The 24,292-nt window shown below is 36.4% G+C and overlaps 1 protein-coding gene across 4 annotated transcripts in view; it reads left to right on the top strand.

Moving 5' to 3' along the window:
- RFX3 (regulatory factor X3) overlaps positions 1–24,292 on the top strand; it is a 337,712-nt gene that overhangs the window by 42,118 nt on the left and 271,302 nt on the right. For 3 of the 4 annotated variants that reach the window (XM_070375833.1, XM_005896758.2, XM_070375834.1), the window contains exon 2: positions 873–940. The exons of the other annotated variant lie outside the window; for it this stretch is intronic. The gene's annotated coding sequence lies outside the window, so the exon portion shown is untranslated. The remainder of the gene's footprint in view (positions 1–872; positions 941–24,292) is intronic. 4 annotated transcript variants of the gene reach the window in all.

The raw sequence follows: 24,292 nt of genomic DNA, 5'->3' as shown, positions 1-24,292 counted from the left end.
TTTGTATATCAGTGTTACCCTAAATTTATTAGCCAATAGAAATCATTAGTTTTAAAATAATCTTGCCCATTCTTCTCCAAACCAAGTATCTCTTTTTAAAATTTCCATAAAACTGAATAATCATATATACTTAGTTCTCCAGTTTGTGAACTGTTTGTATATTATTTCTGGTTTTTTTTTTTTAAGAAATAAATCTTATTTAATCATTTTTAAGGAATGAATAAATATATATTATCTGCTAATCTGTTCTCACTTTTGCTTCTCTGTATCAGGGTGCTCTCAGAATTGGCTGGTCTGTCATCTTCACAGTTTATTATTATTTTTTTCCATTTTTCTACATTAACTTTCTTTTTTTTCTTTTTTTTCAGTTTTATTTATTTATTTTCACTTTACAATATTGTATTGGTTTTGCCATACATTGACATGAATCTGCCATGGGTGCTCTGGGCTGGTGCACTGGGATGACCCAGAGGGATGGGATGGGGAGGAAGGTGGGAGGAGGGTTCAGGATGGGGAACACCCATGGCAGATTCATCTTCACAATTTAAAAGTGTTGATTTTTTTCAAAGTATTCTTCTCTTCATTATTTTCCCTCACTTATATTTTTTCCTAATTATTATGTTCATAATGTTTACTTGCATTCTAATTCTTTGAAAAATCTCTCTCCTTTTGTGCAATATCAAAACAATATTTTTTTGGGCTACATTGGAAGCTTTAAAAATACAATTATATAAAAATACAATAAAATAATTCATTTGTATGGTAATTAATATTTATCTAGATTCAATAATTTAAAGTAATCATATAATTTCTAGATATCAAAGAATTCATTTTTAATGTTAACCTAATTCTTCTTGCTTTTAATATTTTAGGCCACTTGGTCATTCTGGCATTTTATGGTAGAGAATACATTGAGTTTGGCTCATGGAAAGAATATGAGGTAATTGATCCATGTTCTCTATAAATTATGAAGTAAATGTACACAAAACCTAGAGTAATATGTCAAATATGGAATCTCATGTCTGAATTTTTTCAATAACTTTTAAAATATGAGATTTTGAGATAGGTTTTTCATTTCTTAATGGTTAGCAGTAGCTAATATGGTAAGGAACTTTATTTTCATTACTACTTTATATATTTAAGACAAAACAATATTAGAGCTCTTCTTCACATTATATGGTTACAATTAATATTTTTAAATGCTTCAGATAGCTTAGCTGTCTGTGGGGCTATAGAAACCACAGGAGCATGCCTCCTTCCTATCCTCCTCCCCATCCCCCTTTAAGTAGGATTAGAGGCATGCTACACTGTGAAATACTAACAGCTAGCGCACACAGTTTATGGGGGAAGTAGTGAGAAAGGGCGTTGAGGCTCCTATAATGTGAAATTTCTAGGCGTTCAGAGGGTGGTCTAGTGAAAGCGGTTGTGAGCCTCACAGGTTAGTCTTTTCTTGTCCTTTGGCATCCTTATGTCACCCTGCATGTGCCTGTGTTTGGTTAACCCTGAAATGGCACTCAGCTAAGTGCATATGCCACATTCATTTCCATAGTTGTTTCATAGATTACTAAGCTTCAAGCCTGTATCAGAATTAGTTCAAATTAAAGATAGTAAAATATAGGAGCTATCCTTATGAAATCCAGCCAATGGCATGGGAGTGTGAGAATCAGTAGATATGCATTATGTGGTAGAATAATAGGCTAACCTACTGCTGATGTCATAATTCCCCTGCTCAGTAATGTGTTGGTTATGTAAGAAGGTGCAGCAGTTTGTGTGAACTTCTGCTTCCACTACAGCAGTACTTTAAAGAGAGGCTTTCCATTGGCATTCAGAAAGGTGAAAAGTGCAGAGGTGGTGGTGGAGTGGGTGGTGGGAGGGGCATAAGAGGGATAGGCGTAGAGTCTGAGTACATGTACGCTGTTCCTCATCACTGGGCTTTGAGACTGTGTTTGTTCCCGAATTGAATTACATTTTTACCTTCCCACATAGTTGGTATGCAGCTAAGAGGCAGCCCATTCAAGGTGGTAAAACATTGCTCTTTTGACATTTCTTTAGTCTTCAGCATCTGTGGGAAGATAACCATACAATCTGCTGCTTAAGAGACTTAACTGAGACTCAGAAATAAGCTGGAGCTATTTCTTCCATTTCAAACCTGTGGTTTTATAAAAGTCCACAACAGGATGCACCGAAAATTTCCCTATGTGTTTTTCAAAATTCTTTATCAATATGAGGTTGCAAGAAAGATAAGGTAAATAGTTCTACATCTAAGACCTTTGTAATATGATTTATAACAAAAGCTATGTAGTCATGTATGGGAGTTATGATTTAAAAGTTATAATCTTCATCACTGATAGTACATTTTAAAGAGACTCAGTGCCCATTCCTTCAAATAGTTTTCCTAGGAAATTTTGCAGCTTTATCATATTTCTTAAACCATTTGAATTGTCTTCTAACGAATGAGTCTGATATTTATTCCTTATCATTCATTTTTTATGGTTGAGGGCATCTGATATAGACATTGATATCATATATAATAATTGTGAAAGCTTGTGTGGGCCTAGAGAAAAGGGTTTCCGTAATGTACTTTGGTTAAAAATGCTTGCAAATAACGTTTATGAAAGATAACTTGAATTCTCCTGAGAAGCCATAGAGAATAAGTTTATATGTGCTCTCCTCCCACTTTTTCCTTTTAATCTGACTTTTGGACTTTGTTTCATTTTGATAGTCTTAAACTTCTTTGTTACATGTGAAATAAGTAAATTGTCCTGGGAAGGAGAGAAGTAGGGAAGGAAAAATACTTCTCCTTTTTTGCATAACATATGGGATATAAATTATAATATACTTTACATTTACATCGTAGATCATGCTTCAAAAAGTATAAAGTTCTTCTGTGTGGACAGCATCTCACTCAACTTTCCCACTAACTAGTTATATGGGACCATATTATGTATGTGAAAACCCAAGTCCAAGAGAGGTTAAGATTACACCTTTGAACATAGTTACACAGCAGGTAGTGGAAAGTCTAACATGTACACCCAGATCTTGTGATCTCCAATGTTCCTGTCCACTGTATTAGTAATTTTCAAACTGTATTTTCCAGTCAAGTTCTACAGGAGCTGGCTTGGGGAATATTGGTGGCTGCAGAGAAGGTCTGTTTTTGTCTCCTTTTCTTTTGAGGGTCTGGGAAGTATTTCACTAGGAGTAGAGTTTTAGAGCCACTGCTCTATACTGCTTTTCTTTGTGCAAGGACTGTAGAAAAGCAAACTTATCCCACTAAGTGACAAACAAGGCTATCTACCTCTTTTCGTACTGACATTGTGAATCTAGAAATAAAAATTAGACTAACGGCCTTTTGCTTACTTCTGTTCCTTGTCAACTAAGTACTTACTGAATAGGTACTGAACACAGTACACAGGATACATGAATTGCTGGCTTTTTATAAGGGCCAATGACAGTTGGCTTGAAAGTAGTAATATAGTTTTTTAATAAAAATTAAAATAGAAACTGTTCATATTAAATGTATCATATCTTGGTTGTAAAGTGACATTTATAGGCATTATCATTTTTATATCATTTAAAATATTGATTGTACTTAATAATCCCAAGCCTAGTGGTTAAGCATGTGTTAGTTGCTCAGTGTGTTTAACTATTTGTGACCCCAGGGTAGCTCATGAGACTCCTCTGTCCATGGAGTTCTTCACACACTAATACTGGAGTAGGTAGCCATTCCTTTCTCTAGGCAATCTTCCTGACCCAGGGATTGAACCAGGATCTTCTGCATTTGCAGGCAGATTCTTTACCATCTGAGCCACCAGAGAAGCCCCAGTTAAGCATATTCATCCTTAAAAGTTGTTTCATCAGCTACTGTCTATGTAGAGAGCCTTGAAAATTCTAGATTTTAGTAGCATTTATGAGTAATGCTAATAGTGTCATGGAATGTTTCCTTCATCATATTACAGAACTCTAGAGTCTTTGATAATAATGGATTCCAAAATATGTATTCACCTTAACCAAGCCTATTGTAACAATCTATGTAATTACATATCTTCAAGTAGAAAATAAATTTCATCAGTGATTCAGCAAAACCATCATGAAATTTAATGACAGTTGGCAGAAAGCAAAGGAGAACTAAAGAGCCTCTTGATGAAAGTGAAAGAGGAGAGTGAAAAAATTAGCTTAAAACTCATTCAGAAAACTAAGATCATGGCATCTGGTCCCATCACTTCATGGCAAATAGATGGGTTAACAGTGGAAACAGTGTCAGACTTTATTTTGTTGGGCTCCAAAATCACTGCAAATGGTGATGGCAGCCGTAAAATTAAAAGACGCTTGCTCTTTGGAAGAAAAGTTATGACCAACCTAGATAGCATATTAAAAAGCAGAGACGTTACTTTGCCAACAAAGGTCCATCTAGTCAAGGCTATGGTTTTTCCAGTAGTCATGTACGGATGTTAGAGTTGGGCTATAAAGAAAGCTGAGCACTGAAGAATTGATGCTTTTGAACTGTGGTGTTGGAGAAGACTCTTTGAGAGTCCCTTGGACAGCAAGGAGATCCAACCAATCCATCCTAAAGAAAATCGGTCCTGAATATTCATTGGAAGGACTGATGCTGAAGCTGAAACTCCAATACTTTGGCCATCTGATGCAGAGAACTGACTCATTTGAAAGACCTTCATGCTGGGAAAGATTGAAGGTGGGAGGAGAAGGGGACGACAGAGGATGAGATGGTTGGATGGCATCACTGACACAATGGACATGAGCTTGAGTAAACTCCGGGAGTTGGTGATGGACAGGGAGGCCTGGCATGCTGCAGTCCTTGGGGTCACAGAGTGGGACATGACTGAGCAACTGAACTGAAAAGTTTATCACATATTCAAGATAAGAGTAATTGTTTAGACTCATAGCATTTATAGATTCACACAGTGTGTCAACAGTTTTTTATCTTTTTTATTTTTAAATTTTTTGATTGAGATATAGTTGATGTACAATATTATATAAGTAAATTTACAGCTTTATGATTCACAATTTTAAAGGTTATACTCCATTTATAGTATAAAATTTTGGCTATGTTGTACAGTATATCCTTGGAGCTTATTCATTTTATACATAATAGTTTGTACCTTTTAATGCCCTTACCCCATCTTGTCCCATCCTCCTGTCCTCTCCCCACTGGTAATCACTAGTTTGTTCTCGATATCTGTGAGTCTGTTTCTTTTTGTTGTATTTACTAGTTGTTTTATTTTTTAGATTCCACACATAATGGACACTGTACAATACTTGTCTTTCTCTGTATGGCTATGTAATATGAGGACAATAACTTTTGTCTTGCATCCTTATGAAAATTAAATAAAGGATATATATGAAGTACATAATCCAGTGCTTGGTACAGCATAGTGGTTACTAAATGATACAGTCATGCCTGGGAGATATTGCATATTCAGTTCCAGAGCATTGCAGTAAAGCAAACATTGTAATAAAACGAGTCACATGAGTTTTTTTGTCAGTTTGCATATAAAAGTTGTGTTTACACTGTTCTGTAGTCTGTTAAGTGTGCAATAGCATTATGTCTAAAACAATAATGTGTACCCCTTATATATGCAAAGTATTTCTTAAAGACATAGCACATTTATACTAAGTATAGTTTGAAGCACTTAAATATTTCTGCTTTGCTTTTATTTTTTAAGAGAAATATTTAGCAAAATTAAAAATGTTAAATGATTTGTAAGAAGAAACAGCTGTGAAGGATTTATGATTTGAAGCTGTCATTTGGAAGAGGAGTAAAACTAAATTTTCATTCAGTGAACATATTAACTGCTTTTTAATCAATATTTTATATTAAAGGTAATAACATTTGAAAGTTTACAGAGCCTCAGGGTTATGACAGTTGGCATTATTTTAAATGAAAATTATTTTATTATTTCAAAAGTTATATATGCTTAATATAAAACATTCAGAAAGTACAGAAAGGCTTCCCTGATGGCTCAGATGGTAAAGAATCTGCCAGCAGTGTGGGAGACCTGGGGTCAATCCCTGGGTCAGGAAGATCCCCTGGAGAAGGGAATGGCAACCCGCTCCAATATTCTTGCCTGGAGAATCCCATGGACAGAGGAGCCTGGCAGGCTACAGTCCATGGGGTTGCAAAGAATCGGACACAACTGATTGACTAGACACACACAAAGGGAGTAAAAAAATCATTCTCCTCAAAGCTCACTACCCATCTGCTTACAAGATTGCTGTCACATCTCAGAATTTCTCTAGTGAGTTTGTATGGCATTCTTGGGTATGCTTCTGGCCACACATGTGCATGTTTCCTTTCCCTGTAAACACAGAAATATGTGCATATTCTCTTAAAAGTTGTCATGCAATTTGTTTTTTAACTTTTAACACTCGTATTCTTTCATGATAATAATACTGTATGCATTCTTTTTGGCATGTCTGCTTAAGCAGCTCTCTAGCTAGACATTTAGGTTGTATTCTGAATTTTGAGTTTATGGTTAATTACTGTACATACATCTTTGTGCTTCATCCAATAATTTTCTTTAAATGAGTTCTTAGGAATGTAATTGCTTGGGTAGAAGGCTGTGTACAGTTCAGTGTTTTGCTCTCTAGATGGATCATGCCATTTCATACTTGGAACAGTAACACTTTAATGTTTCATTTCTTTGCATGCTTTCTGATACTAGGTGTGATCAATTTTTGTAATTTTTTTTTGTATTTATGCCAGTTAGTTGGAAAAAAAATCTCACTTGTATTTGCATGTCTTTGGTAACTAATGGTAATTTTTTAAAAAAGTATATTAGCCATTTTATTTCTTTCGGTGATTGTCCATTTATATCGTTAGTACCCTTTCCTTTTAGACAATGTCTTCTTTTCCTCCTCCTTCCTTCTTTTAAATTTCAAGATTTCTTCATAATAGAGGGACATAAACTTTTATTTGTAGTTTGTACTCTACATATTTTTCCATTTAAAAATATTTGCTATTTTACTCTTTTTGGTTTGTTCTTTTAGAAATATTTTAGAATGTAGCTATATCATTTTTTTCAATTGATACTCCTAAATTATAATAAGACCATTATAATTCATGATTCAGTATATGGGTTAAAGATTAGATATTTTAAAAAATGGTGGTAGTTTTCTGATTGGAAACGGTTTTGCATATGAGAAAGGTGGTGAATTTCTCATATTAGTTAGATATGTTTGCTGTAATTCCAGTTTCAACTGCAAATAAGAAAGAATTGTGTGAGAGAAAGATATTTTGATGGAGTTAGTTGTAGTTACTTTAAAGCCAGATAGTCCTGGGTTTGTTTATTTCTCTTTAATTTAGATGAGAAGCATTTTTCAAGCGCCTATTATACATTAAACATTGAAAATGAATTTTCTACTTATTAGCTATGTGACTGTTGGCAAGTTACTCTGAGTTGTCAGTTTCTTGACTCAGTTTATTTATTTGAAAAAGGGAGATAACTACTTTGTTGAGTTATTGTAAGGATTAGTTATAGTTTACTTAGCAGCACCTGACATATAATCAGACAACAATAAATCTTAGTTTTAGTGTTTTTGTTCTTTATATTAATGATAAATAATTTTATAATATTGCTGTGATAGTATTATAATTTAGCATATTGGGTAATTAACTATGATTATTATAATTTTATTGAGAGAATGGTGCCTAACTAGATTTACTATACCTAGAATCCTATCAGATAAATATTACTTCCTTTTATTTGCATAGCAGTTTTGTTTTCAGAGCTCTTTCTCATTTCTTGTTTTATTTGCTCTGTACAATCTTCCTATAACATAAACAAGACCTGTATGATTTTACATTTTACAGTTGAGCTGAGGCTTGTAGAGAATGAAAGACTTGTCCAAGGTCCTATGGCTTATAATTGGTTTTCAGGTTCATTTCCTTCTGCCTATAATCAAGATTCTCACAGAACCTAGATTGACCTTCAGAATGGAAAGGAATAGAATAAAATTTGACTATAATTGCCAAGTCTTCATTTAACTCTAGCCATTTATAGATTCTTGTGGTTGTTCCCATTCTAGTCATCTGAACATTGGCTTTAATGTTTTAATAGTCTATTGTGTTGATGGTGGTTACAATGAACCATATCTGGGGTATTCACACCCTTGTGAACTCTTTTTTCTTTCAGTTTGGACTGGGCCTTACTTGTGGCTCAGCTGGTAAAGAATCTGCCTACAATGTGGGAGACCTGGGTTCGATCCCTGAATTGGGAAGATCCCCTGGAGAAGGGAATGGCTACCCACTCCAGTATTCTGGCCTGGAGAGTTCCATGGACTGTATAGTCCATGGAGTTGCAAAGAGTCAGACACGACTGAGAGACTTTCACTTTCTTTACTTAACAAACAGAATGCAACAGAGTTAGAGCTTTGGAGTGGCTTGTTGCACAACAGTAGAAAAGCCTGAGAAGCTTGAGGTGTACTTGAAAAGAAAAATCTTGCTCAAAGTTGTCTCCCTTTCTTGGCCCATTTTGACAGTTTTGGTCTTTTTGTGGTTTGCTAATATCCAGGAGTGTTGAAGAGAGATGACAGTAATGATTAACTTTCCTTTCCAGAAGCTCTTAAATGCATAGGTTTGGCAGGATACTTGGATAAACCTGAGGTAAACCCTATTTCTGGGCTGAGTCTCTTCAAAGAAGTTTCAGGAGCTAGGGTCGCTTCCTTGGTTCAGATGTCAGATTCTTCTTTGTTGAGTTTCACACTCTGTCTTTTGTGGCTTTTTTTTTTATCCCTATCAAGTTGAATTGGATTTGGTCCAGGTTGGCCAGTTAAGATGGAGAAGGAAATGGCAACCCACTCCAGTGCTCTTGCCTGGAGAATCCCAGGGACGAGGGAGCCTAGTGGGCTGCCGTCTATGGGATTGCACAGAGTCGGACACGACTGAAGCGATTTAGAAGCAGCAGTAGCAGCAGCCAGTTAAGAACAAGATAGAATAGTCTTTCTTCCTTTCTTGAACTTGTCCAAAAAGACGTGGGGGGCCTTTTGGTTTGAGAGTAAAACTATGACATGGACTCACCTTTATTTCTGATCATTCACATATTACTTAACAGGAAAGATATACTACTGTGAGACATTACTTATGCAGTTTATCTTTTTCCTCTCACAGACCAGTTTCTTCCTATTTAACTGTAAATATTGTATATTTTATTCTACAATTATAATTTAAAAATTATAAAAATAAAAAAATTGCAAAATGTTCTATAAGTTTCTACTAGAGATGAGCACCAGTGATCTAAATGCTTATAAGTATAATTTTAAAAACAATTTTGTTGTTAAAATGCTTTTTGTTTTTAAAAAATACATGAAGATAGATTTATAATATTACAGAGCTTGATTGGCTTCTAGATTGCTGGACTGAGGGCCTCAGTGTACTCCCTCTCTGTATAACACAACAAAAACATGGGCTACACAACTAAAATCAACCATTTCAGAATTATGGCTGTTGATCTTAGCCAGAGGATGAACTAAAAATTGTCTGTCCGAGAGAAAACTACTGAACTATGGATGATGACATTGGCGTCTGATTTGTGTACTCTCCCGTTTTCCCTCCTTACCCAGCTTGTGGTATAGCAAAAGCTGACAACATTGTTGACAATGGAGAGATCTGACCACTTTTGGAGGTCCATGAAAAGCACCATATCTAGAGCACAGTTAATATTTTGCCCGAACTTGCAGCTGCCTGGGAAAACCCAGCTCTCAGAGAGAGACTGGCTGTTCACTTGACTCAGAGCTCAGCTCTGTTGGGGGGAAAAAGGCCCACGCTCTGGACTTTGCTAAAACAGTAGCCACTCTTGGCAACATCTCCACCCTTTAAGGCTGTGATTTCTGGTGGGGCAAGCAAGACCCTGGCCAGGAACTTAAAAGGAAAGCCTTGAGGATTAGCCAACAACCATAGGGAACTTTGAAACGTTCCAAGTATTTCTAAGATACCCAAAAGACTATAGGATGTACAAGGCTTTGCATATGCCCAGGAAAGGAGAGGATCCACCTCTGGCTGATTTTGAGGCTCTGTGCAAGAAGGAAGTGAAAGCTATGGCCGTCTTAAAAGCTACCTGAAGTTAAAAGGTGTGACTTCTCACAGGCGTTGCTTTGGCAAAGGGTGGAAGATACACAGGCAGTTAAAGAAATCTTCTGACCAATCATTGGTTGATCACTAAATTATACTGATCCAGGAAGCCAGGCTTAAAAATAAAAACCTGAAATAACTCCAGTCCAGTTCAGTTGCTCAGTTGTGTCCAACTCTTTGTGACCCCATGAACTGCAGCACGCCAGGCCTCCCTGTCCATCACCAACTCCTGGAGTCTACCCAAACCCATGTCCATCAAGTCGGTGATGCCATCCAGCCATCTCATCCTCTGTTGTCCCCTTCTCCTCCTGCCCCCAATCCTTCCGAGCATTAGGGTCTTTTCCAATGAGTCAACTCTTCGCATGAGGTGGCCAAAGTATTGGAGTTTGAGCTTCAACATCAGTCCTTCCAATGAACACCCAGGACTGATCTCCTTTAGGGTGGACTGGTTGGATCTCCTTGCAGTCTAAGGGACTCTCAAGAGTCTTCTCCAACACCCCAGTTCAAAAGCATCAATTCTTCGGTGCTCAGCTTTCTTCACAGTCCAACTCTCACATCCATACATGACTACTGGAAAAACCATAGCCTTGACTAGATGGACCTTTGTTGGCAAAGTAATGTCTCTGCTTTTAAATAACTCAGTAGCCACATAATACAGGGATATATAATTAGTTCATGAAAGTACTAAACAAATAAGCAGTGCCAAGAAAAAGAATAGAACTAGTGATTAAAAAGTCTCAGTGGGGCACTGTGGAAGATTCTGATACCAGAATTGTTAAAATGTATTATTTAAAATGGCTAGCTTTCAACACAAAAATTATGGGATTTTAAGAAATAGAAAAGTGTGCTACATACATGGGAAAAAGTGAAAAACAGAAAAGTTTTACTTTTACTTTTTACCTAACAGAAAAGTACCCCTGTGGGAGTCTAGATTTGGTCTTAAAAGACAAAGACTTTAAGTCAGCTATTGTAAATATGTTTAAGGAACTCAATGAAACCATGTGTAAATAACTAAAGAAAAGTGTGAAATTGTTATTTTACCAAAGAGAATACGAACAAGCATAGAAATTAGTTTAAAAGAACCATATAGCAATTTTGAAGTTTAAAAATATGGTAACAAAAATGAAAAATTTACTAAAGGGGCTCAAGTAACTGATATGAATTGGTAGAAGAAAGTATTAGTCAACTTGAATGTAGTTGACTAATTATCCAGTGTGAGGAGTAGAAAGGAATTGAAAGTGAACACAAGTTCAGGAGACCTATGGGACATTGCAAGTGTATCAACATACACATAATGGGAATCTTAGAAGGAGAAGAGTGGGAAAAAAAAGGGCAAAAAGAATATTAAAAGAAATAATGACAGAAAACATCACACACTTGCTAGAAAAATATTAATTTATGCATTAAAGAAACTTCGTATACTCCAAGTAGAATAAACCCAAATATAGACAAACCATAGACATCAAAATCAAATTTAGACATCATAGTCAAATTTATGAGAGTGAAAGAGAAATCTTAAAAGCAACAAAAGAAAAATATTGATAGCTGACATCAAAAACCATGGATACTAGAAGACATTTTCAAAGTGTTGAAGGGAAAAAACGACTGTTAACCAGAAATTCTGTTATGTTGCTAAAATCTCTTTCAACGATGGAGAAATTAAGACATTTACAAATACGCAAAAACTGAGTTTGTCACTCGCAAACTTGCCCTACAGGAAACATTATGGGGAATATTTCAAGTTGAAACAAAAGGATACTAGACAGTAAACATGAAGAAATAGAGAGCAATGGTAAATTGATGAGATTATAACATATAGAGAAGTAGTTTTACAATAATAATAGAAATGCAAGGAAACAGAGGCATATTGGAGGCAAGTTTTAAGTTATTAAAATTTTAGTGTTAATCCAGACTCAGTTCAGGTCAGTTGCTCAGTCGTGTCCGACTCTCCACAACCCCATGGGCTGCAGCATGCCAGGCTTCCCTGTCCCTCACCAACTCCCAGAGTTTACTCAAGCTCATGTCCCTTGTATCAGTGATATACAACCACCTCATCCTCTCGTCCCCTTCTCATCCCATCTTCAATCTTTCCCAGCATCAGGGTCTTTTCCAATGAGTCAGATGTTCACATCAGGTGGCCAAAGTATTGGAGTTTCAGCTTCAGCATCAGTCCTTCCAATGAAATATTCAGGATTGATTTCCTTTAGAATGGACTGGTTGGATCTCCTTGCAGTCCAAGGGACTCTCAAGAGTCTTTTCCAACACCACAGTTCAAAAGCACCAATTCAGTTCAGTCGCTCAGTCGTGTCTGACTCTTTGTGACCCTGTGAATCACAGCACGCCAGGCCACCCTGTCCATCACCAACTCCCGGATTTCACTCAAATTGAAGTCCATCGAGTCGGTGATGCCATCCAGCCATCTCATCCTCTGTCGTCCCCTTCTCCTCCTGCCCCCAATCCCTCCCAGCATCAGAGTCTTTTTCCAGTGAGGCAACTCTTCGCATGAGGTGGCCAAAGTACTGGAGTTTCACCTTTAGCATCACTCCCAGGGCTGATCTCCTTTAGAATGGACTGGTTGGATCTCCTTGCAGTCCAAGGGACTCTCAAGAGTCTTCTCCAACACAACAGTTCAAAAACGTCAATTCTTCGGTGCCCAGCTTTCTTCATAGTCCAACTCTCATATCCATACATGACCACTGGAAAAACCATAGCCTTGACTAGACAGACCTTTGTTGGCTAAGTAATATCTCTGCTTTTCAATATGCTATCTAGGTTGGTCATAACTTTCCTTCTAAGGAGTAAGCGTCTTTTAATTTCATGGCTGCAGTCACTATCTGCAGTGATTTTGGAGCCCCCAAAAATAAAGTCTGACACTGTTCCCACTGTTTCCCCATCTATTTCCCATGAAGTGATGGGACCAGATGCCATCATCTTCGTTTTCTGAATGTTGAGCTTTAAGCCAACCTTTTCACTCTCCTCTTTCACTTTCATCAAGAGGCTTTTTAGTTCCTCCTCACTTTCTTCCATAAGGATGGTGTCATCTGCATATCTGAGGTTATTTATATTTCTCCCGGGAATCTTGATTCCAGCTTGTGCTTCCTCCAGCCCAGTGTTTCTCATTACTATAGTCCAACTCTCACATCCATATATGACCACTGGAAAAAACATAGCTTTGACTAGATGGATCTTTGTTGGCAAAGTTACACCTCTGCTTTTTAATATGCTATCTAGGTTGGTCATAACTTTTCTTCCAAGGAGCAAGCGTCTTTTAATTTCATGGCTGTAGTCACTATCTGCAGTGATTTTTGAGCCCCCCAAAATAAAGTCTGTCACTGTTTCCATTGTTTCCCCATCTACTTGCCATGAAGTGATGGAATCAGGTGCCATGATCTTAGTTTTCTGAATGTTGAATTTTAAGCCAACTTTTTCACTCTCCTCTTTCACTTTCATCAAGAGGCTCTTTAGTTCTTCGCTTTCTGTTGTATGTGTGGTATCATCTGCATATCTGAGGTTATGGATATTTCTCCCGGCAATCTTAATTCCAGCTGTGTTTCATCCAATCCAACATTTCTCATCAAGTACTCTGCATATAAGTGAAATAAGCAGGGTGACAATGTATAGCCTTGGGGTACTCCTTTCCTGATTTCGAACCAGTCTGTTGTTCCATGTCCAGTTCTAACTGTTGCTTCTTGACCTGCATACAGATTTCTCAAGAGGGAGGTAAGGTGGTCTGGTATTCCCATCTTTTGAAGAATTTTCCACAGTTTGTTGGGATCCACACAGTCAAAGGTTTTTGCATATTCAATAAAGCAGAAGTAGATGTTTTTCTGGAACTCTCTTGCTTTTTCTATGATCCAATGGATGTTGGCAATCTGATCTCTGGTTCCTCTGCCTTTTCTAAATCCAGCTTGAACATCTGGAAGTTCAGGGTTCACATACTGCTGAAGCCTGGCTTGGAGAATTTTGAGCATTACTTTGCTAGCATGTGAGATGAGTGCAATTGTGCAGTAGTTTGAGCATTCTTTGGCATTGCCTTTCTTTGGGATTGGAATGAAAACTGACCTTTTCCAGTCCTGTGGCCACTGCTGAGATTTCCAAATTTGCTGGCATATTGAGTGCAGCACTTTCACAGCATCATCTTTTAGGATATGAAATAGCTCAACTGGAATTCTATCACCTCCATTAGCTATATTTGTAGTGATGCTTTCTAAGGCCCACTTGACTTAGCATTCCAGGATTCTGGCTCTAGGTGAGTGATCACACCATTGTGATTATCTGGGTCATGAAGACCTTTTTTGTAAAGTTCTTCTGTGTATTCTTGCCACCTCTTCTTAATATCTTCTGCTTCTGTTATGTCCATACCATTTCTGACCAGAATGTTTTAAATTAAAATGATAATTGTAATTTCCAGAGCAACCACTAAGAAAATAAAACATTGTAGTGAAAGAAACAACCAAGGAATGAAAAAAGTACACTAGACAGTATCTATTTAACACAAGGCAGGAAATGATAAAAAGGTACTGTAGAGCTCAAATATACCCTTATAGAATTGAAGTTATTAATGTATAATTTCCATGGAATAGCATATTTATATAATCTTTAAGAAAATGTTACCAATAGAGAATATAGGTCAATGCTTAATTTTACGGTACTATTGGATACTTTCTTTTTTTTTTTTTTTTTTTTTTAATTTTTATTTTAAAACTTTACATAATTGTATTAGTTTTGCCAAACATCAAAATGAACCCACCACAGGTATATGTGTTCCCCATCCGAACCCTCCTCCTCCTCCCTCCCCATACCATCCCTCTGGGTCAAGTGCACTAGCCCCAAGCATCCAGTATCGTGCATCAACCTGGACTGGCAACTCGTTTCTTACATGATATTTTACATGTTACAATGTCATTCTCCCAAATCTTCCCACCCTCTCCCTCTCCCACAGAGTCCATAAGACTGTTCTATACATCAGTGTCTCTTTTGCTGTCTCATACACAGGGTTATTGTTACCATCTTTCTAAATTCCATATATATGCTTAGAATACTGTATTTATGTTTTTCCTTCTGGCTTACTCTGTAATACTTATCTTTAGATTTAAAATATGGTATAAGAAAAATGCACTGAAGTGAAGTTAGTGTGAAAAGATTCAATTAACCCTGGGTTCTTAAAATGTAGTTTTGTTTGCTTGGAAATGAAACAGCAACACATGGATATGAGAGATACTCTTTTTTTTTTTCCTGGAAGTTTAGTTCTTCATCTTCCTCTAAATATGGAAAAGAAATAGTGAGAAAAGTGCTTTGGGGAAGAGAGGAGATCATGGCAAAAAGGCATTGAGATAAATGCACATAGGAAAGGGCTGTCAAAAAGAGTAATGTTCTGGACACAGTATTTCAGAAGTCTTGAGAGGTATTTCTGCCCGCATTTTCCATATATTGTTGATTCTTTTCTCCATCGGTGCCCAGCCCAAATGAATATGCGATCTCATAACAAAGGTTGTTCATTGTTCAAACAGCCACATTTACAATGTCTTCCGTATGCATTCAGAAAATAGAACACATGTTTAGCTTCATAGTGTGAAGAAAGTTTAATTATATCAAACACTACGTGTAATTTTCTTATTATAGGAAAAGTGATTAAATTGAATAGTTCTATTACTGATTTAAATAAAAACATAATTCTCAATCTGTTTTCAGTCCCAGCACAGTTGAAGAATATGGCACAGTTGCCTCAGTATTGATAGCTCACTCTACTGGGAGCATCTCTCTGGGTGAGAGTAAGAATTATTTTAAAAGTCCTGCAAGTAATTCTGATATACCGTATGTCTTTCCATTAGAAGTAACAAATGTAAGTCATAGGTTCCTAGAATTTTATAGGAATTAGTGTTACTGAGATTATAATGATTAATATTGAATCTACTCTTGTGAGATTATTTTATTTCTTAAGCAAGTTAGAGTGAACGTTTTCAGTACTTTTCCTGTGAACTTAGCAGTTTTCAAGATGTTTTTATTTCTTCGGCTTTTCTCTAACCAGACTAACCATTTTCAAGTACGGCACGCTAACTGTATGTGCATTGTTGTACAACAGACCTCTAGAACTTCAGCTTGCAGAACTGAAACTTTACACCCTTGAAGAATTTCTTCCTTCCCCTTAGCCTCTGGTAATGACAATTCCACTTTCTAAGAATTTTACTATTTTAAATATCTCATATACATAGGATCTTTCAGTGTTTGAGATTTTGTGAGTGTCTTATTTCACATACTGTAGTGTCATCAGGGTGTTGTAGAATATGACAGGATTGCCTTCTCTTTAGAGTCTAAATAATGTTCCATTGTACAGGCACGCCTCATTTTATTGCACTTCATTTTATTGTGCGTCTCAGATAGTGCACTTTTTTTTTTTTTTTTTTTACAAATTGAAGGTTTATGACAACCCTGCATCAAACACATCTGTTGGTGCCATTTTTTCCAACAGTATTTGTTCACTTCTTGTCTTTGTGTCACATTTTGATAATTCTCCCAGTATTTTAAGCTTTTTCATTATTATATTTGTTATGGTGATTTGATATTCCTATTGCGAAAAGTTATGACCCACTAAAGGCTCAGATGGTTAATATTTTTTAGCAATAAAGTATCTTTTAATTGAGATTTATGCATCTTTTAGACACAGTGGTATTGCACATATAATAGACTGTAGTATAGTGTCAATATAGCTTTTATATGCATTGGAAAACCAAAAAAATCACATAACTCAGTTTGTTGGCAATATTTAGTTTATTGTGGTGGTCTGGAACCAAACCTGCAATAGCTCCCAGGTATGCTAACTTTATATGTATACTATTTATGCATTTATTTTTTAAAATTTATTTTATTGAAGTGATAGTTTTTTCTTCAGTGGTTTTTTTAAGTTGAGATATATTTGACTTATACTGTGTTAGTTTCTGCTGCACAGTAAAGTAATTCAGTTTACACATGTATATATTCTTTTTCACATTCCTTTCCATTGTTTATTACAGCATATTGAATATAGTTCCCTGTGCTATATAGTAGGACCTTGTTTATTCATTTTATATATAATAATTTCCATCTAGTAATCCCAAACTCCCAACCCATCCTATCCATTTATTTATTAATGGGCATTTAGGCTGCTTCCACTTCTTGGCTATTGTGAATAATGCTGTAGAGAAGATGGGTGTATAAATATCTCTTCAAGATCTGTTTTCAGTTCTTTTGTATATATACCCAGAGGTAGGATTACTGGATCATTTGATAATTCTGTTTTTAATTTTTTTAGTAACTTCCATACAGTTTCTCATAACAACTGCACCATTTTACATTTCCACCAACAGTACACAAGGGTTCTACTTTCTCTGCATCCTCACCAACACTTGTTATTTTATGTTTTTGATTTGGTTTTGTCTTGTAGTGACCACCCTAACCATTTCTAGGTCTATAGCTTACTGCTAACATGATGTTAGGCCTTTATTTACTTTTGAATCACTTTCTAAAGAAACAAAATAGTTATTGCAAATCTTCACAAACTGTTCCCTGACCTCAAATACTATAATACTAATTGAGGCTAGTGTTCTAAACATATTACATTGAGTGTGTAAAACTGGCCATTTGAATTCCTTCATACTTTATCAAACATGGTCCTCTTTACTTTTGCAATTCATATGATACTACATTACACATCGGCACCTTCTAAGGCAAAGATAAAATGCTTTTTTCTGTACCTCTAATTTCTAAAACGGTAAGCTTGCATGATCATAATGGTGATTGCTGTCACTGAGTAGCTTATCTTGTTTCCAAGCAGTCTGTAAATGCCACATCCTCAGATGCATTACTTCAGCGTATACCTAGGCTGTTGCTTTGATGCTCTCTAACATGGTGTTCTTCATTTCACTTACCCTACTGCATCCGTCTGTGAATTTTTCTGTCATCTATTCTCCACAAATTTCTTGCCTAAACAGTGTTGTGTTGCCAAAAACTTTGCTTCAGTGTGGGTAGACCAGCTCTCTTACAATGCCCTATATTGAATAAACTAGCCATTTAATAGTAAGTATGCCTTTGGGTGTGCTTACAGTCTTATTCAAAACAGCAGATATAATGCTTATAGTTCATCTAGTTTTAAATAGCTGAATTAATTTTGGCAGTTTCTATTTTGCAGACATGTAGATTGATTGGGAGCCAAATGTTGTTTCTAATTTGTCTTGAACTCTTCCAAAGATCATACTGCCATGTTGTAAGGTTGGAGGAAAAGCCACTTTGAATATGAGGACAGATCTCTATTCAAGGCTGGACTCTGCCACTTGGCTGACAATTTATGTTTCTAATCCTCCAATGCACAAATCTCATAAGTAAGTTTAGATAGTGATACATAAATTTTTATTTTAAAGGCTTTACTGATACTGTAAGCTTGTGTTTTTAGCAAATTTTTTAACCAGTTCTACACATTAGAATTTTCCTTTTACAAATAGTGAAGATGAAGGGATTTTTGTTGTTGTTTAGTCGCTAAATCACGTCTGACTTTTTGCAGCCCAATGTACTGTAGCCCACCAGGTTCCACTGTCCATGGGATTTTCCAAGCAAGCATACTGGAGTGGCTCGCCATGTCCTACTCCAGGGGATCTTCCCGCCCCAGGGATTGAACCTGTGTCTTCTGCTTGGCAGGCAGGTTTTTTACCACTAAGCCACCTGGGAAGGGATTTTTAGACTCTGGTAATACTTTTATCACTTGTATCTGACAGGAGGTCTCTTCTGATGAGTTTGTTTCTTATAGTTTGTCCATTAATTGAAAAAGTCAGTACAGCTCATAAAAGATGATGTATATGTTCCACTAACATCTTAACTCAAAACATAAATGTCTTTGGGTTAGGGCCAAGGCCTTTCCTTTGAATGGGTGTGCTGACTGGAACAATGCGTCTTTCTTAAATCTATTACATTTATAGCAAATCATTTTCAGTTTATACTTTGTTTTTGTAATATAGATTAAAACTTTAGAGAATTGAAAAGCAATAGTTTTCTAAGTGTGGTTTCCAGACGAACAGCATCAACATCACATGGGACTTTCTTAGCATGCAAATTTTTGTTTTCACTCCAGATTCACTGAATCAGAAACTAAGAGCGTGGGGCTCTACAATCTGTTTTTATAAGGCCTCCAAGCTAAAGTTTGAGAGCCATTGTTCTATATTTTATGATTTTCGTCAGTTTTTTATGTTTCTCTTATCTTTCTCTATTTTAACACCAGTGTTACATAGTGACTTGCCTTTATTAAGTCTTTCAAAGCTTTTGAAGAAGTTTTTAAAGATACTTTAGCTTTTGTTTTGCTTTTACTATTTGTCTAGTAGATAATTAAATTAATTACAGGAACAATAAAACTCCCCTAATCAGCAAATACTGATGATTTGGGGAGAAGAGACACTCAGCATTGGGGACCAAGACTGTAAGGGGTGGACCAGAGAGTAGGCTACATTCTGTGAGTTTTCAGCACACTGTGGGCATCTGTCCCTGTAGAGGGAGAGGAAATGGAGAATGTGGGTTCAGTTAACAAGCTGAGTAAATTAAGCCTGGTCAAGAGAGTTTCTCATATATTGTGATATTTTTCTGTGTAAGCTTATCAATTTCTGTGATCCTTACCTTTGTAGCCCTTAATTCAATACTTGAATATTAGACTTCTTTCTGTTGATCTGTGAGTAATCTTGACTGGAACCTGAAGTTTGAGATTTGTTTTTGATGACTTCTAGACCTCTTAGGCAGAGAAGGCAGTGGCACCCCACTCCGGTACTCTTGCCTGGAAAATCCCATGGACGGAGGAGCCTGGTGGGCTGCAGTCCATGGGGTCGCTAAGAGTTGGACACGACTGAGCTACTTCAATTTCACTTTTCACTTTTCATGCATTCGAGAAGGAAATGGCAACCCACTCCAGTGTCCTTGCCTGGAGAATCCCAGGGATGGGGGAGCCTGGTGGGCTGCCGTCTATGGGGTCACACAGAGTCGGACACGACTGAAGTGACTTAGCAGCAGCTGACTTTTTAGGTCAATGTGGAGAAAGCAGAGAACCCACCCAACAGCTCACGGAGGAGATGGACCTATTCTCATTGACACCAAGCAGGAAACTGCATAGCAGCTGATAGTTGAAGTAGAAAAGATAGAAATGTTGCTTTCTAGCCTGAGACTATAACTCTTGATCCAGTTTATAGGGCATACTTTGATTTGGGAGAAAGCAGTTAGACAATGTAGGGTTAATACAATTCAACACATCATGATGGCTATTCCTACCAAAGTGCAGGTGAAATATTTGCCCATCATTGAGATACAAGACTTCCCAGATGGCACCAGCGGTAAAGAATCTGCTTGCCAATGCAGGTGATGCAAGAGACGTGGGTTAGATCCCCTGGAGTAGGAAATGGTAACGCAGTCCGGTATTCTTGCCTGGAAAATTCCATTGACAGGGGAACCTAGTGGGCTACAGTCCATGGGGTTGCAAAGAGTCGGACATGACTGAGCATCTGTGCACATGATGTGAGCTACAAAAGGTGTTATGTAAGTCAGTCTGGAATCTGGCCTGCTGAACTGAAAACATTGTTGTTTGGCTACATTCCGGATGGAGTTTCGATTGAGCTGCTTTTCTAAATATATGTTTTAATTATTTGTATATTTTTAGCCACATTGCTAATCTCCCAAAGGAGAAGGGCATAAATAAGCTATCTGTATCAACTCTGGATTTTCTTGTTACTGCAATAGTTGGGTCATAGTACCACTATGAAACATGTATAGAAAACTACCTAATACAAAGAAAATAACTATCATATAACAACATCAGATACTGGAACAGTTATTCAGTAAAACAGCTGTGCTAGACTCACTGAATTTCGGATGCAGATTTGATACTGCTTAGTATTCATTCTTGAGTGACACAGTAACTCTGTCATTCTACTAACAAAGTAATGGCTGCTATAAATCTTATTTTAAAAAGGAGTGACCATTGCTTAAATGCTTAAGACAGACTGGAAGTTTTGTTAAAGATAGGCTCTAAATTCATGTATTTTATGTGCATAGCATAAATTGTAAGTCTATATTTAAATTTCACTTTGTTGTCTGGAGAAAGATTTAATAACAGCAATGAAACTTTAGTTTCACACCAAACTAGAGTAAAAGGAAATGAAAGTTAACAGATAATAATTGCTGAATAAGTTTTGAATGGTAACTATAGACTAGTGATCTATCAGATCAGATCAAATCAGATCAGTCGCTCAGTTGTGTCCGACTCTTTGCGACCCCATGAATCGCAGCAAGTGTTAGGTAATGTTATTACAAATATTCCTCTAGAATGTTATTATTTAAGTTTTATAGATGGGTAAAATGAATTAAGAAAACTGCTGCCTTGCCCAAGGCCACTTAACTAGTAGGTAGTGGAGCTAGGATTTGAACTGTGTCTGTTTAATATCAAAGCCCAAGCTTTTAAACACTACTTTACACCTTAATATACGGTGCTTTAATATTCCTGGCCTGCTCTCAGAAACTTCTCTCTTCCTGTCAAATTCAGAGATAACATTCAATAACTTGACAACAGTGACCTTTCTAAACAAATATAGAGTGTTACAGAACCAGATGGCCCAAGATTATATTTTATTTTTCTGGCTCAAAATGAATTGCCTGTTCTTGGAATGATAAAGTCCAAAAAAGAACCTTCTGTGGCCCCAGACTTCATCAGGCCACAGGACCAGCTAGTGCCCTTTATCATGAACCAGTCACAAGTACAGGGCCTTATGTCTTTATACCGTAATTTAGATAGGGCCTAATGAAAGGGCAAGAAGCTGCTTTACTAAATGAGATCATTCTGGCCTTCGGTAATGTCAGTGCATTTGGGTAGAAAGATTTTGAGGAATTAATGACAAGAAGGCGGTACTACTGACTGTCCTATTAAGTGGATATAAGCAAGGAGAAGTCTGATTTATAATTTAACAAACTCGCAAATTAGGCATCTTTTTTTATTTCCTCTGGTGGGATTCAAGTAGGATTTTTCTAATGTGCAGAACCTTGTTCTTGATCATTCAAAATCTGAGTGGAAATCTTTTTGACAGTCATAGGCAGATATCTTTGGAAAATAAATTCTGTATTGGAAATGTAAGTTATGTCACATGTAAGTGTAAACATGATGCCTTCATGGGCTCAGTTCCATTGAGTAGACTTCAGAGTTGGAGAGACCAGGTTACATAGTGTAGGCATAAAAGTGTTTTAAAGATACGTTAAAGCCAACTTGTAATTGACAATAAAAATTACAATGACAAAAGAAACACTGAACTTGGAGTCAGGAAGCCTGTGTTTAAGACTTTGACATCACTCTGAAGGATCCTTCAGCGAGTGGTTTAAATTTCTCTCTCAGTCTCAGTTTTCTCATTTGTAAAATGAGGCCAGAATACTACTATTACCTGCCTTGTTTCATTACAGGGCTGTTTTGAGAACCAAAAGAGGAGCATGTAACAAAGTTCTGATGATGTACAAATAGACCCTGTTGTTATGGTGGCCTCTAGTGCCTGATGGGAAGTGTCCTGAGTTGTGAGTAGGGCAGACCTGCCTTTGGAATTACTCTGTTATTTAGTAGTTTGGTGATTTGTGCCGAGTTACCACAATCTTGAACCTAGTTTCTCTCACCTGTATATGATGATAATCCCTCTAACAGAGTTGTGAGAATTGTATTAGTTGTAGATACTATTTTTAGGTTTTTATAAAATAATCAGCTGGGAATTATAATGTTACCTTGAATAGATGTCAGAAAGTAAGAAAGAAATAGCCAGAGGCTTCTTATCTGTTCCTAAATGTCTTAGCAAGATAAATAATCAAAACTATATTAGAATGTTAGTGCTAAAAGGACCCTGGAGGGTCACCTATCTTATCCTCCTCATTTTAAGACAAAGGATTGTTTCCCAATCATATTTTTTCATTTCTGCTTTGTGCATTTGGATAACACTCTGACCAGCATCATCAATTGTACAGGATGGCAACCATTGCTCAATCTTGATAGGTACAGATTTTTTAAGATGTAGAGTTAGAGAAGAATTCTGCTCGGGGATAGTATTGTGTTATGAAAAGAACCTGGGCTTTGTTGGCAGAGTTACAATGGAATTTTGATCCTGTCAATTGCTAGTTAAGGGACAGTAGAAATTTTACTTCATGTTTGTTTGGTCCTTAATTGTACTATTTCTTTACCTATCGCACAGGCCATGTCTGTGTCTGTAGCTTAGCCATTTCCACATGTGAGTCTTTGGATCTGAGATGACTTTGCTTTTTATGCCATTAAAGATTCTTGACCTTTTCTCCCTTATCTCCTGAAAATAGAATAGTGATTCCTTTAGATGGAAGGGAGGAGTGCTGGGTTAGATGTAGTTAGAAAAGACTTCTCTTTAAGGCTGGTTTAGGGACTTAAACGTGAAGCTGTTATTTGTAAAACTAATTTTTTTAGGCTATTTGTTAGGTTTTTTCCTTATGTGATTGAATTTCAATTTATCTATGTTGATTTTGCTTATATTAGGGGGTACATAGGTTTAATTCTCTAGAAAGCTAAATGCATAGTGTTTTAATATGGAATTTTAAAATACTGTGAAGTGTATTCTTGCGAGAAGAGCTCTTCACAAGAAATAAAAGAATAATGTTTTATCACTGAAAACTCAGTAAGAGCAAATGCGGAGAATGTTTATGTTCATAATCAAGAATAATGGCCTTTGTATACTATTCCATAGGTTATATAGTTATTTTTTTTAACTTATTAAGAGTATTCTTTTCATTCTTGTTTGATATTTTCTGGATAAGAAATATACAAATTAATTAGCTATTCAGTTTTAGATTTTAATGGGACTAGATTGAAAAACGTAAGTTTGATAGATAAAAGACTACGTGATACTACATAGAAGGTGGTAATTCAGTGTGAATTTTCTGTTATTTATCAGGATTTTAACTTTGGAATGAGTTTTTCTTTCCCTTCATTGAATAAATGGCTAAAATTTCTCCTTTGATCATCTTAACATAATTTCATTGCAACCACTAGTCTGTGGGGTTTCAGTTGAATTTTTTTTAATATGAATTTATGTGGAGAGGGTTGGTATCTTTTGAAATTTTGACTACACTAATTAGAGAATGGGCAGTCAGTTTTTTGAGTATTAAAATGAATTGGTTTTGAAAAGGGATACAAATGTTTATTCTTACATTTTGCAA

The sequence above is a fragment of the Bos mutus genome, chromosome 8, assembly GCF_027580195.1.
Source record: "Bos mutus isolate GX-2022 chromosome 8, NWIPB_WYAK_1.1, whole genome shotgun sequence".
Classification (NCBI taxonomy): Eukaryota; Metazoa; Chordata; class Mammalia; order Artiodactyla; family Bovidae; genus Bos; species Bos mutus.
Note: the sequence above shows the minus strand (reverse complement) of the source record. Positions and strands in the feature narration are given on the sequence as shown.